This window comes from Wyeomyia smithii, chromosome 3 (assembly GCF_029784165.1).
Source record: "Wyeomyia smithii strain HCP4-BCI-WySm-NY-G18 chromosome 3, ASM2978416v1, whole genome shotgun sequence".
Lineage (NCBI taxonomy): Eukaryota > Metazoa > Arthropoda > Insecta > Diptera > Culicidae > Wyeomyia > Wyeomyia smithii.
In genome coordinates, this window is record NC_073696.1 from 1,603,012 (window position 1) to 1,615,596 (window position 12,585).

Here is a 12,585-nt window from a genome sequence, read left to right on the forward strand (position 1 = left end):
TTCATACTAGGAGATATTTGGCCACCATTTTCAGTGTTGTAGAGTTTTTTTTTAATTTCTAATTAATTGATAGTCACTCAATAAAAATAGTACACTGAAAATAAACATGATAATGTTTCATTTTTCACTATTTGAATCAAAACAATTTGAATCAAAATCACTATTGGAAATTAAATCTGTTTTTATACATTATTTGGTAGGATGTGGTCCGAAAAACATAATACATTTTATGTAGAGCCAACTGTCAATCAATAAAAGGCAACCTTGAAAGAAAACAAACAACAAAGTTTTGTTCGTTCTCGAAGTTTTCCGCATGACTTTTTATTATAACGTCAAGTTCTATCCCAAAAATTATTGCATATTTGTGTACGATTCCAACCCATACCAAATACTTGAAATATTTTTACAAAAAAATGATACTTATTTAATGTACAGAAAATGCTGCTTTCCCTTCGACTTTTTCTTATTTGGTTGAAAGTGTGTACAAATTTTCATTCAAATTGGGGATGGTCTACCAAGGTTTTGAATTTTCAGTTTATTCTGGGTTGCGTTGACTTTTTACAAAACACTCCAACAAAACATAAAGAAAAGCATTCGACGTTATGCGTCATCATCCTTTCGAGGATATCATATTTACACTCCCCTCGGCAATAACAGAAAAAAACCGCCCAGCGTGAAATATAATTATTATAATATCAATCTAGCGTCTCTGCGCTTCTTGCCATTTTTTTTCGACACCGCCAATGCAAACAAGAACATGACGAGTGGAGTGATGGACGGAGATTCCGCCCTACCTCGAAGCTTTTGTCAATCGTTACAATGCGTTAAGCGGATAACCTTTCAACCGAGGATGACGGTGGCGGCGACGGCGACGGCGGCGCCAGCGCCAGTGCACTTCTTCCTTTGCGGTTGTGAATTGCTTTAATGGGGGTTTCCTTGGTTGTTATGGGACGCGCGCGCGGCAATGGCCGATGTTGTGCGGCAAAGTTAAATGACACTCTGAGAAGAAGGAAGCACTTAATTTGTAGCGGATGTTTGCCTTAGCTGAAAGGGTGGTATCAGGAGGACTTCTCAGAAAATGTCACGGGGTTCTGGCTTACCTATGTTATTTGCTGCTTTAGATTCTGTTGCTAGTACCAAACTGCGAAAATAAAAGAAATAAAACTATGTCAAAAAGCTTCGTTTGTGTTTTTTTCCCAGAATGATTGAATGTGTCACAAAACAACGTTTCTTGGATTATTTATTTTGATTGCCTCTTAGAAAAAGCTGTTAGTAGGGTAATAAAACTGTCAGTTTTATAAGTTTCGCTTCATTACGCTTCACCAAGAGCGTATAGCAACAAGAATGCACACACAAAAACCCCTCTCACTCTAGCCAATAATCCGAACAGCCGCAAAAATACCAACAAATCAGGCCAGCATTATCAAACAACCGAAAACGGCCGGAGAGGAACTGCTTGTTACTATTTCGTATCTGTGAGCTCGACAAGATTGTGGGTTGTGTTTGGTGATCATCCGATTCGTATAGTCTCATCCTTCCTTCCCCGTTACATCGACTGACCGACGAAATTCGGTTCGCATTCCGTGTTTACCGTGGGGTGGCATTAGCATTCTGCACACATAAAACAGACATTAGGCACACCGGAAACCACACATACACAAGCACTCTAAGAAAAAACAGATCAACACCAACACCGAGAGCAAAGTTTGCCGATTTCATTGAGAGATTCGGTTCATAATGGAGGAAGGCTACATCTTTGGCGCTTTGCCCAAATCTCATCCACACGAAGCCCTTTTTTCGAAGAGGCTCCGCCGAGTCCCGATTCTTGAACGTTGTCCAAGCGACCGTCTGCATAGTTGCAACTGGATGGGCGCCATCTGGTACCGTTTCGTATTTGAGCGGCAAAAGGGTGGCATTTGGGAACGAAGCTAGAGCAATAAAAATGGAAGTTATATTCTTGGTATTTAAAAGTTTTATTGTGCTGCTATCTTTGGATTATCTTCGTCAAAATGTTGCGTCTCTCGTAGCTTTGTACACGGATAGTTTCGTGGCGACTCACGTCTTAAGCCGTTACAAACTTGTTCCGAACGAATTAAAAATCGGTGAAACTTTTATTGGAAATTTGTTTCGATCCATGAGTGTTTAAGTGATGGTATAAAATATAGATTGATTTTTGTTACAAAGTTATCTGAAAAACAATGTGAAATTTACTAACATATTTATTTCAATGATTCTGTTTTTTAGTTACAAAAAATACTTCTAATATGTTTATAAAAATACTCGGTCGTTGAATCCTGACGCTATGAAAAAAATCATAGACTCGGAATTGGAGGTGAAACCATCACAAAAGCTCTTCACCGACGAAATTTGATGCATTGAAACAGAAGGAAGGAAAACAGCTACAATACAAAAAAGGCACGTCAAAGTGATTATTTTACACGACATCGCACTATGGGACGTTTCCATACAAGCAGGCGGACAAAAATATTTTCATCATTTTTTCTACACTTCTGGTATTTTTTCTACTTGTTATGAACAAAACAAGTTACTTAGGATCATTTGTGACTATATTACGGTTAAATTTAAATAGAGGGGAGTGTTTTTTTATATGCAAAGAGGAAATAAAAGATGGAATCCAGCGCTTCTCCCTTTCAGTGGCTGCCCCACCATTTCTAATAGACTTTTGACAACCTCTAGTGTGTAAGGAACATGTGTGTCAAGTTTGGTGAATACCGATCAAGGCGTTCTAGAGTGAAATATATGCGAAAAACACGTTTTTTCTAATGTGCTTCAATTATGCTCCAAAAAGCAGAGATTGATCACTTGCCAGAAAAGTTATATCCGTATAATTTTATTTGCCAGTCTTGCAATAGGGTGACAATGAAAAAGCGACATAAAATTTTTTTTATTTTGTAATATTTTTAGCAGCAATCTAAAATTTGAGGGATTTCCAACTATGTGACAGAGATAATATAATTTAATTTTCTGATGGATACACAGTTTGAAGGAATGAAATAAAACGCCAAAGTTTTTATTTTTATTATGAAAATAAAACAAGTCTTGTCAATAGTTGTTTTAATTTCTTTCGTATATTGTTTCAATCTTCTTCACTTTCATCTTCTTTAGAATATTTTTTAATAACGTCTTCTACGAAATTTTCTTCAATTTCATCCACAGCTTCCATAAGTGCTTCTAGTGCATTGCATTCGTTGATATCCTCTGTTGAACAGCTTTCTGAGTCTTCGAATATTAAAAAACCTTCAACGACGTCTGGATAAGTCAGGGATACTTTTTTCTGTTTTCTTTTTGCTATCCAAATTGAACTGATGAACTGGTCCGATTCATTCATGGCACGAATGAAAACAACATGTGAGTTGTCTAATCTTGATCGTTTCCTTGCATGATGGGTTCGATATTTTTTCAGTTGTTTATGCTGACCTCTTCCGCTAATGTACCAAGTGGTGCTGGAGAATGCATAATAATTTGTCCAGCATGAGCAAAAACTTTATGTATAGTTGCTGGAATCTTATACCAACTGTACATTTGAAGGTATAGTCGATATGTTTCCTTGCGGTATATATCGAATTTCTCCGGGTTTATAGCCTCTTGGCAGTTGATAGTGATCAAAATATTGCGAAATCTCTTAACCAACTCTTCATCGATGCCCAGGACGCTGTCGGCAAATATTGCCTGTAGTACTAGTTCCAGCTCCACCCGATCTTGGTTGATCTACTCTTACTCCAAATTTTTCGTACAGCTGTACCTGTACATACTTTTTTCTTTTGTCATACAAAGGTCGCAATGGTTTTTCAATTTTCCATTTTTTTACATCCATTCTATATGATATATGTAGTAGGCATTCAAGGAACCGTATCCATGCATGAAGTGGAGATATTCCATAATACAATGCACCTTCATGTGATATAAAGCTGTCATCTAATTTTTCTGCACTATTCATTATATTGGGCGTCGCTCCACAAATTGGACAATTCGACATCGATGAGTTTCCTGTGATGTAGGTAAGAACCTTTCCGTCGATCATACTCAATACAAAATCGAAATCTACAAGTATCGACTTGCCTTTCGAAAGTTCTACTTCAACTGGCGCCAACTCACCCATTTCTTTTTCTTACTCTTGTTTTGTGGCAAGTATTATCTCTTTACTTTCCTTAATGAATTCAAGAATGATTGGTCTGCAGAATCGAATGCTTTGAGGCATGGGATTAAACCACAGTATCTGCTTCTGATTATTGTGTACATATAACCGAATGGGAGTTAAAGTTGATGAAAACACATCTGAGTCATCCTTACAACCTTCTGGGAGCGCTTGATGGTATTGTGAATATCAAGTTGAACCATCCATGCCCCAGCTACTTAAAAGAACCAATTCTGTAGAATCTAGCTCGTTAGAGTCCAGGTACTTACTGATCTCTACGTCGATTATTTTAATTATTCGGTTCACTGTGTTTTCCAATAATGCCTGCAATTTTACTTTTATTTTTGACCCTGTTTCTTCGATGAACTCTGCAGGAGGGCTACATGTCTTTTTTACTGCTCCTATAACCGAGTAAGAAGGAAACCTCGATGGTGACTCTGTATGGTAAACTTGGTATTGAAATTTACTCGATCCTGTTTCTAAGAGTATACTAAAGGCCTCTTCTGCTGACATTTTCCCACGTTGATCAGTCAATTGGGCTAACATCTTATTAGAACTTTCTTGATTTCTTAAGATGTGGCCAATGACTTTAACCAGATTTACTTCTTTTTGATGATAGGCCGTTCGTCTGGCTACTAGTAATGCCTTCTCAATGCTGTCCACTTTTGGATCGATTATTTCATTGTCGATGATGCGGCGTTTTCCTCTATCGCTTAGCCCAAAAAAAGGTTTCAAAGGCCGTCCCCGTTTTGCCGCTGAGCTCGAAGACGAACATGCTACTGGGTTATCGTTGTGATCCATTTCGATGAATTCCACGATGCCAAAGTCTTCGTCGAGCCAAGTTCCAAAACGTGCGTTAAATCTCGTCTTATTGCGGAAAGATTCCTGCCATTTTGATTTATACCTTAATACCGCCCTCCTTATTTTGTCACTAAGACTTTTATATTTATCCACGTTAATTGTATAACTTCCGCACACGAATTCTAAGATTTTCGCCACATTTTCTGCTGTATTTAAATTCGCTTCACACAATAAAACAATTTTTCGATTGTCCATCTTTTCACTTGCACTTAACTTACTTGATAATGGCTGCTGCATTACGGCACATCAATAGAACTATAAGTGTAGGTAATAACAGGTGAGTTAGGTTATGATAGTGATTCATACAAAAGAGCGAACAGCTCAAGGATATGAATAACGGTTCTTTGAGCGCATCAAAACTGATTCGCGAAAAACCGAAGTTTGCCGAAACATCACGATTCATCAATCTCGTACGCATATCATTGTGAGCAATGAGCAACTTGCACTGCGTGATGTGGAAGAACGACCGCACAAAGTGTAAAAGCCAATTCACCGGTGGGCGTGTGCAATGCTATATCCCCTGCACCGTGCAGTAACCCTCTAGTGCCCAAGTTAATTTTTGGACGGGTTTTTTAAAATCACTATAAACCCCCATAAACATCCCAAGTAACAATTGAAATGCCTGCGGGATTTGTTACTTTCTTATAGTTATTTTATGTTGTCAGTCATAAAATGAAGTGTACAGTTATTCTATAAAACCGATTAATGCCTTAAGAACAAAACTAGATTTCTTTAGCATAAACGTCAGATTTCGGAGGGTACTGTAGACTTCCTTAAAACTAGTAACAAAAACTACAACATAATTTCCATCTGAGATTTATATTGGATTTCGCGAAGCCCGTCGTGAGCCTTCAAGTAGATTAAAAGTAAATATTTTTAAATCTTTTTGAAAACTGTTATTCCTGCGAAAAACTGAGATTTTAAGATGATGGTTATGTTAACAGAAGTAATAGCTAATGAAATTTGTGATCAATTGACAGGAACGGTAAAATGATTGCTTCGAGAAGAACATAAGCGGATTAAAAGATGTTTAAACTAACGGTACCAATCATTGTTTCATCTATTCCAAATATGAAATATACTCGAGTCAGAAATTTCACGTTAAAGCAAATTTGTTGGGAATATTTTCGGGGATTGAAGTGTAGACTTTTAGAGACAGTACAAAACGTTATAACGTTTAAAGGTTAATTTTATTTTCTCTGTATATCAAATGAAAAATCAGAACATAAAAAATATCTTTTCCTAAAATACAAAGTCAAAGAACACAAAATCAAATTTTGAAATCAGAGCAAATACATGTATTAACTGGTATGGTTTTCATTTTTCCTCATGACGAACTTTGTATTTTAAGTTTCTTGGGCGGTTCTTGTGTTTAGATACTGTTTTGGACAACAGTCGTTGCTTGCTGTTTTTGAGCACACGTTTAAAAAACTCGTCGCATTTAATTGCCGTAAAGCTATTATCAGCTTGCAAAATAAGCTTCAAAAACAGGCAGCGAATATTCTTGTACATCACGAATGGAACTTTCAACTGTCGATCAGACTCTCCATTCAGCATTCCTGCTTCGTTATTATCTCGTGATATACCTGTCCAAGTACAAGTTGTCAGAAACTGTCGAGTTATAAAGTTGTCGATGAGACGATAGCAACAGTCTATACCATTCTCTCTACCACTTATACCACAAATGTGGCTCAGAGTTGTTATGTATTTAGCCACTACTGCCTGATCCTTCAAATTTTGCTCAAGTTCATCTAATATATTCAATGAGTCAATTGGCAATAGCAAATCTTCGGGTTGTACTTCAGTTGCCTTTTCACGAGTGAACATATCAATTTGTGAAACTCTCTCGTTGAGATAATCCATGCTTGTCTTTATGTGAGCAAGACAAGAAATAATATGAGCTTGATTGGTTGCAACTTTTTCCACTGATAGCGACTTGAGATGATTATCTTGAATGGACTCCACTAAGAGTGTATCGCCTCCAGATAACTGGTCTAACTGTGGAATAAACACAACATTTTGGATGTGTTCATCTGTCAGTTGCAGTTCTGTAGCCTAAAATGAAACTGGCATTTATGTCCTGTAATGTATTTTTGTTTGACTTACCACGGTATTTTCGACAATATCCTCTACGGACTCGATTCTTCCCGGTAGTGTTACAAACTCGTTGAAATTTATTGGTTCTCGCTTCGTTATGTTCAGGTTCGATGCAATGTTCTTGGGTATTTTCTTAGCAGCAGGAACTGTAATCGTCATTTCCGTCTCAATGTCCGAAAGAGCCTCCATTTTGTTGAGTTCAGATTCAGCCTCTGCCCTTTAACGGCAAACCCGTTTTTCGATGCATTGCATCGTTTGCCACTTCGAAGTAGGATGTGAATTTTCGTCTCGCAGCAATTTTGCAACACCTGTTGTTTTCGGCCACCATAAGACACCATCTCTTTCCCAGGCGGAAGGTACAATGCTGAGGCATAGGTTTCCTTCTTCGCATGTTTGAATAATTTTGAAAGGCATTCTAAAATGTAAATGCTGTCAATACAAAATTAATTATATCGAACAACATACTTACTTGTGCAAAATCCTCCCGCATTCGTCAACGTGTTGTCAAGAAAAATAACTGTTCATTCAGCAGAGTTGCCAGGTTTCTTCAGGGAACTAGGCTGTTACCAGATATAGAAATTATAAATGTCTGTTTCTGCTTTCGCCGGAGTTTCACAGATAATAACGAAAAAAAAATATATATATTGATTACAGACGTTCTAAGATAGTATTGGTTTTTTGAAATGGATTCATTTTACGCACCACATTTGTACCGGCATTACAGCTTTAGTGAAATACCGATAAACTTGACTAACCGGCAACTCCAGTTAACATTGAGATGCTTGTACACAGCAGTCGGCGCTTGATAAAGTTTCGGGGTTTTAAAACGAACTAGCAACTTCCTTTATAAAATTTCCAAGTTTGAATGTGAAATAATAAATTCCTTGAAACAGCTGCTGGTTTTGATATGACATAAAGTAACATAAAACAGGAAATAAAATTATATCAAGACATTTTGAGAATGTGACAGGTTGCAACTGATTAACATATGCCTGGAAGAATAAACCTCTGGAAATTTTAAAATTGTTTCTTTAGTACCCTAAGCACAGACGCTTATGATCAGTTTTGAATTGAGTAATGACTTTTGTTATTGAATAAACCTATTTAACATCTTTTCTTCAGCAAATTATAAATTATTTCAAATGGTAAACTATTAATTGCATTTATAGGGGCCGTAAGTTTATGTTTCTATTACATCTATATGCACATGTATATAGATAGCGTTGCATAGGATGTTCGTCTTTTACTATATTGCCGATTCCGAAACTCTAATAAAGGCGTACATTTTACAAAATACAACAGATTGTGGATGAGTTCAGTACTGAATAAACATTGATTTTCTACAGAATTTCAGCGGCGAGTAGCATCCACGATAAAATTCGTGGACGGTTTCACCAAAAATTTTTCACGGCATGTGTTTTACCTGCACGAAAACGATTTTAAGGACAATAACATATTCAATAGTCAGTTAATATGGAAACACAACGATTTACACAATTATTTTTTCGCGACGTCGGAAAATTTTCATCGAAAAATATAACCAAGATAAAATTCAATGCATTACACTTAATTAGGAAAATATATCGCAGTTAAAATTCCGAAGCCATTCTACGACAAGCATATCATGTTGTAAAAAACATCTGGTTCTATGACGGAGCGCATATCAAGTTTTGATAACTTCAATAAAGCTGGGCCAACTAGTCATGACACGTGTTTATAGCTGTTGTTAGTGGGTTATTATAACTGCGTGGTTTGGTTGTATCAAGCGCTAAAAAACTCTGATATAACCTATTTTGTTACTTGGGATGATATAACTGATATAACCTATTTTGTTACTTGGGATGTGTCAAGTATTTATCAAAGTCTTTTATTTATTTCACTAAACCCCGTCAAATGACGGGCTTGGGCACTAGAGGGTTAAACTTCGGCAACACACAAGTCGGGGGATTTAGCTTCGTAAAATCACCGGAGCCGAGGGATTTAACTTCGTTAAAACACTCGACAATCTGCTCTTACGTAAAGAATAACATCAGCAATGCGAGCCTGATGAATGATATAAAGATTTTTCTCATTTTCTTCTTATTGTCAAACGGTTTTATTCGGTTGGTCGCAGGTAATCGCAGCTAAACTTTTTTGAAATTGTTAGTAGACACCTGAAACTTGAATAAAAACAGGGACTTAGCCTTGGAAACCCTGGGAGTTGAAAGATATCGACCGACAAAGTTGAAAATAATGATTTTTCTAATTTTCTTCTTATTGTCAAACGGTTTTAATCGTTTGGTCGCAGGTAATCGCAGCTAAACTTTTTTGAAATTGTTAGTAGACACCTGAAACTTGAATAAAAACAGGGACCTAGCATTGGAAATCCTGGGAGTAAAAAGATGCCGGCCAACAAAGTTGAGAATAACCTTTTTTTTCTTTTTTTATTCTTTTTATTATTGCTTATCTTTTTTCACTCATTCTCCTGAAAGCCTAATCACTTACGTTAATGAAAATATGATACACTCAATAGTAATTATGTTATTATGATCAAAATACTTATTTGCAGATTTTTAATATTTCCTATGAAAATCAAAAATTTTAAAGCTGGTTTTAAACGCTTGGTCGCAGGTGGTCGCAGCTAGACTCTTCTTAATTCGTTAGTAGACACCTGAAACATGAAAAAAACCAGGGACCTAGCCCGGGAGCTCTTGGGAGTAAAAAGATGCCGTCCAACAAAGTTGAAAATGATGATTTTTTTTTCATTTTCTTCTTTTTGTTGTGCTTTATCTTCTTTTTTCACCCATAAAACCACATAACCACACATTTTTCTGAAAGCCCAATCAATAACGTTTACAAAAATATAGTACACTCAATAGTTATTCTGTTAATATGTGCGAAATATTGTTTTTATATATTTTACTTTTTCTCGAAGAAAAAGGCATTTTTTTTACATTTTTCATCTTCATATCTCGATATCTCAGGCATAGTACCTGCTACAGTCTTGAAATTTGGAACTTTTCTTAGTTAGAGTGTCTACTTTCTATAAAAAATATAGAGAAATAGATTGGCGACAGTCACTTTTCCGATTTTTGTCCGCCTGAAATCCTAAATTAGGTAGACTCATGAAAAACGTTGAAAAACAAGCGTTATTTTTATTACATTGGTCACTTCCATATTAGTTACAATTCATTTGTAGCCACTTTTCGTCATTTTTGTTAACTTTGTATGAGTGTTCCACATTCGTGTCTGTTTTTTAGGTTTCTAAATAAATTATAAATTTTACTATTTCTTTGATTTTATCATTCTGATTGTTTCACGCATTACGAAGCTTTAAATACGTACGCATTAGTTACCATTTTTTCATAAACCTCCTTAATTATTGGTAGAAAAAAAGCACCATTTCATTCAATCGTAATTCAATCGCAAGAAAATATTCCTGCTAACAGCAATCCACGATTGAGCGTGAAACCCGCAGCTCTTTGCGTCAATCAGCACAACACAAGCAGCGTGCAATCATCTCCAGCAATCATCAGCATTACACAATTGTTGATGCTCATTCATATGCACAGCAGCACGCAGGAGGAACGAGAAAATTCTGTTCCGGGCCAAAATTCCAGCACACTTGGCTCGATACGATTCGATTCGACTCGCACGGCACCACCACTGCGTTGCCGTCGTCGCTCGCCACACACAATGCTGGAAAAACTGCAAACTGCTTCGCATAGCATATTCAATCCATTGTGAGCAGCAGCAGCAGCAGTACTTGCCATGAGCCACTTAGTCTTCGTAGGAAAAATCGATTTTCCCCATATTCGAGCAAAGACTTACTAATACATACATGAACAGGATGTCAGAAAAATTCTTCCCTCAGTCACCCTTCGCTGGTAGTTTCACATGTTGACGTCATATGCCAACACATGATTTCAGTGGAACATGTCGTTGTGTGCGTGCGAATTTCCTTCCACTGGATGCAGCAAACTTACTATACTATACGTTAGTATTGGTTGATGGCTCACTTATTCCGCTTTGTGTTGGTGTATTGGTGACTGAGAAGGGCAAGTTTCCGGCGACCGGCCGACTGTCAGTTGCCGGATAGGCCCGTATCAGGAACGTGGCTAAGGAGCCGAAATGTTGTGAAATCTCCAACTAGGATGATTGCTTTGAAACCTAAAAATTGTTCCTACTCATCGCAACAACCTCATTAGCTCGGACAGGGAAATAAAAAGAATCCAGTTCATTATCGGTTGGAGTCTGACAGAATTATACACGCTAGGTTAGACATTTCATTACCGCCAGTCTCGCTCATTTTTCCTATCGGAGGTGGAGTGGTTCGTCATCAATTTGGCTTTGGCTTCAGCAAGATGCTGCGCTAGGCCTTAATTGGAGCTGCCAACTGGTCCCAGGTGATTCTCACCACCACTCGGCGTGAACATGCTGCTGTTGCTGCTGAATGATTGATGCTGATTAATATTTGTAGCAAACTTTAAAGCATTTCGATCGGAACTTTCATCATTTCTATCGAATGTGAAAGTTAATTTTCAAATTGGTCGCCAAGGCGAAATTCGTATTTTGGCCGAATCTTTTGATGGCCATAAACATCTTTTACAGTATTTGACTGAAAAGATGTATAAATTTTACTCTTTTGATGCCAGAAACGAGAGACCGTTTAAGGCTGTGTTGAAAGGTCTCTCAAATGATCAAAGTATTGATGAAATCAAAGATTGTTTGTCAGAATCACTTGGTTTTGCCCCCAACCAAGTAATTTTGATGAAACGAAAGGCAAATGCCGAAATTTTTCAAACTGGAATACACCAGGAAAATACTTAGTACATTTTGATTGTACCAAAGTACATAATTTAAAATGTTTAGAAAAAGCACGTGTTATATTCAACGTGCGAATAAAGTGGGCAAATTTCAAGAGACATGGAGAAATCCATAATCTTACTCAATGTCGGAATTGTCAAGCCTATGGTCATGGAACTCGAAACTGCCATATGGCAGCAAAATGTATGATTTGTGGTGACACTAGTCACACGAAAGATATCTGCCCCGTGAAAGAGATCACTAATAGTTTCAAATGTGTAAATTGTGGGGGAAATCACAAATCTAATTTCTTTAATTGTCCTGTAAGGTCAAAAATTATTGCTTCTACGTAGGAATTCTAAACAACCTGTTGTCAATGTGGGTAATCAAAAGATTTTCAGTACTGTTCAGGCATCACCAGCACTTTCATTAGCAGGTGTGTCTGTAGGTAATAATTTAAATCCAGCTAACAAATTTCAGAAAAATAATCCTGTTCAGGCAACACCAGGCTGTTCATATGCCAGTGTCCTTACAGGTAATATTGCAAATTCAAACAGTAACAAACCATTCGTGTTTGGTGCTGAAAAGTCAGCCAGTATTGATTTAGGTAGTCCAACTCCCGAAAAGATTGAATACCTACAACAATCCATGCTGCAGCTAATGTCCGTTCTGTTGAACTGTAACTC

At 37.1% G+C, this 12,585-nt stretch overlaps 1 protein-coding gene across 4 annotated transcripts in view; it reads right to left on the reverse strand.

The window, feature by feature from the left end:
- Positions 1-12,585, reverse strand: part of LOC129732598 (stress-activated protein kinase JNK) — a 131,226-nt gene that overhangs the window by 103,288 nt on the left and 15,353 nt on the right. For 2 of the 4 annotated variants that reach the window (XM_055693599.1, XM_055693594.1), the window contains exon 2: positions 1,101-1,141. The exons of the other annotated variants lie outside the window; for them this stretch is intronic. The gene's annotated coding sequence lies outside the window, so the exon portion shown is untranslated. The remainder of the gene's footprint in view (positions 1-1,100; positions 1,142-12,585) is intronic. 4 annotated transcript variants of the gene reach the window in all.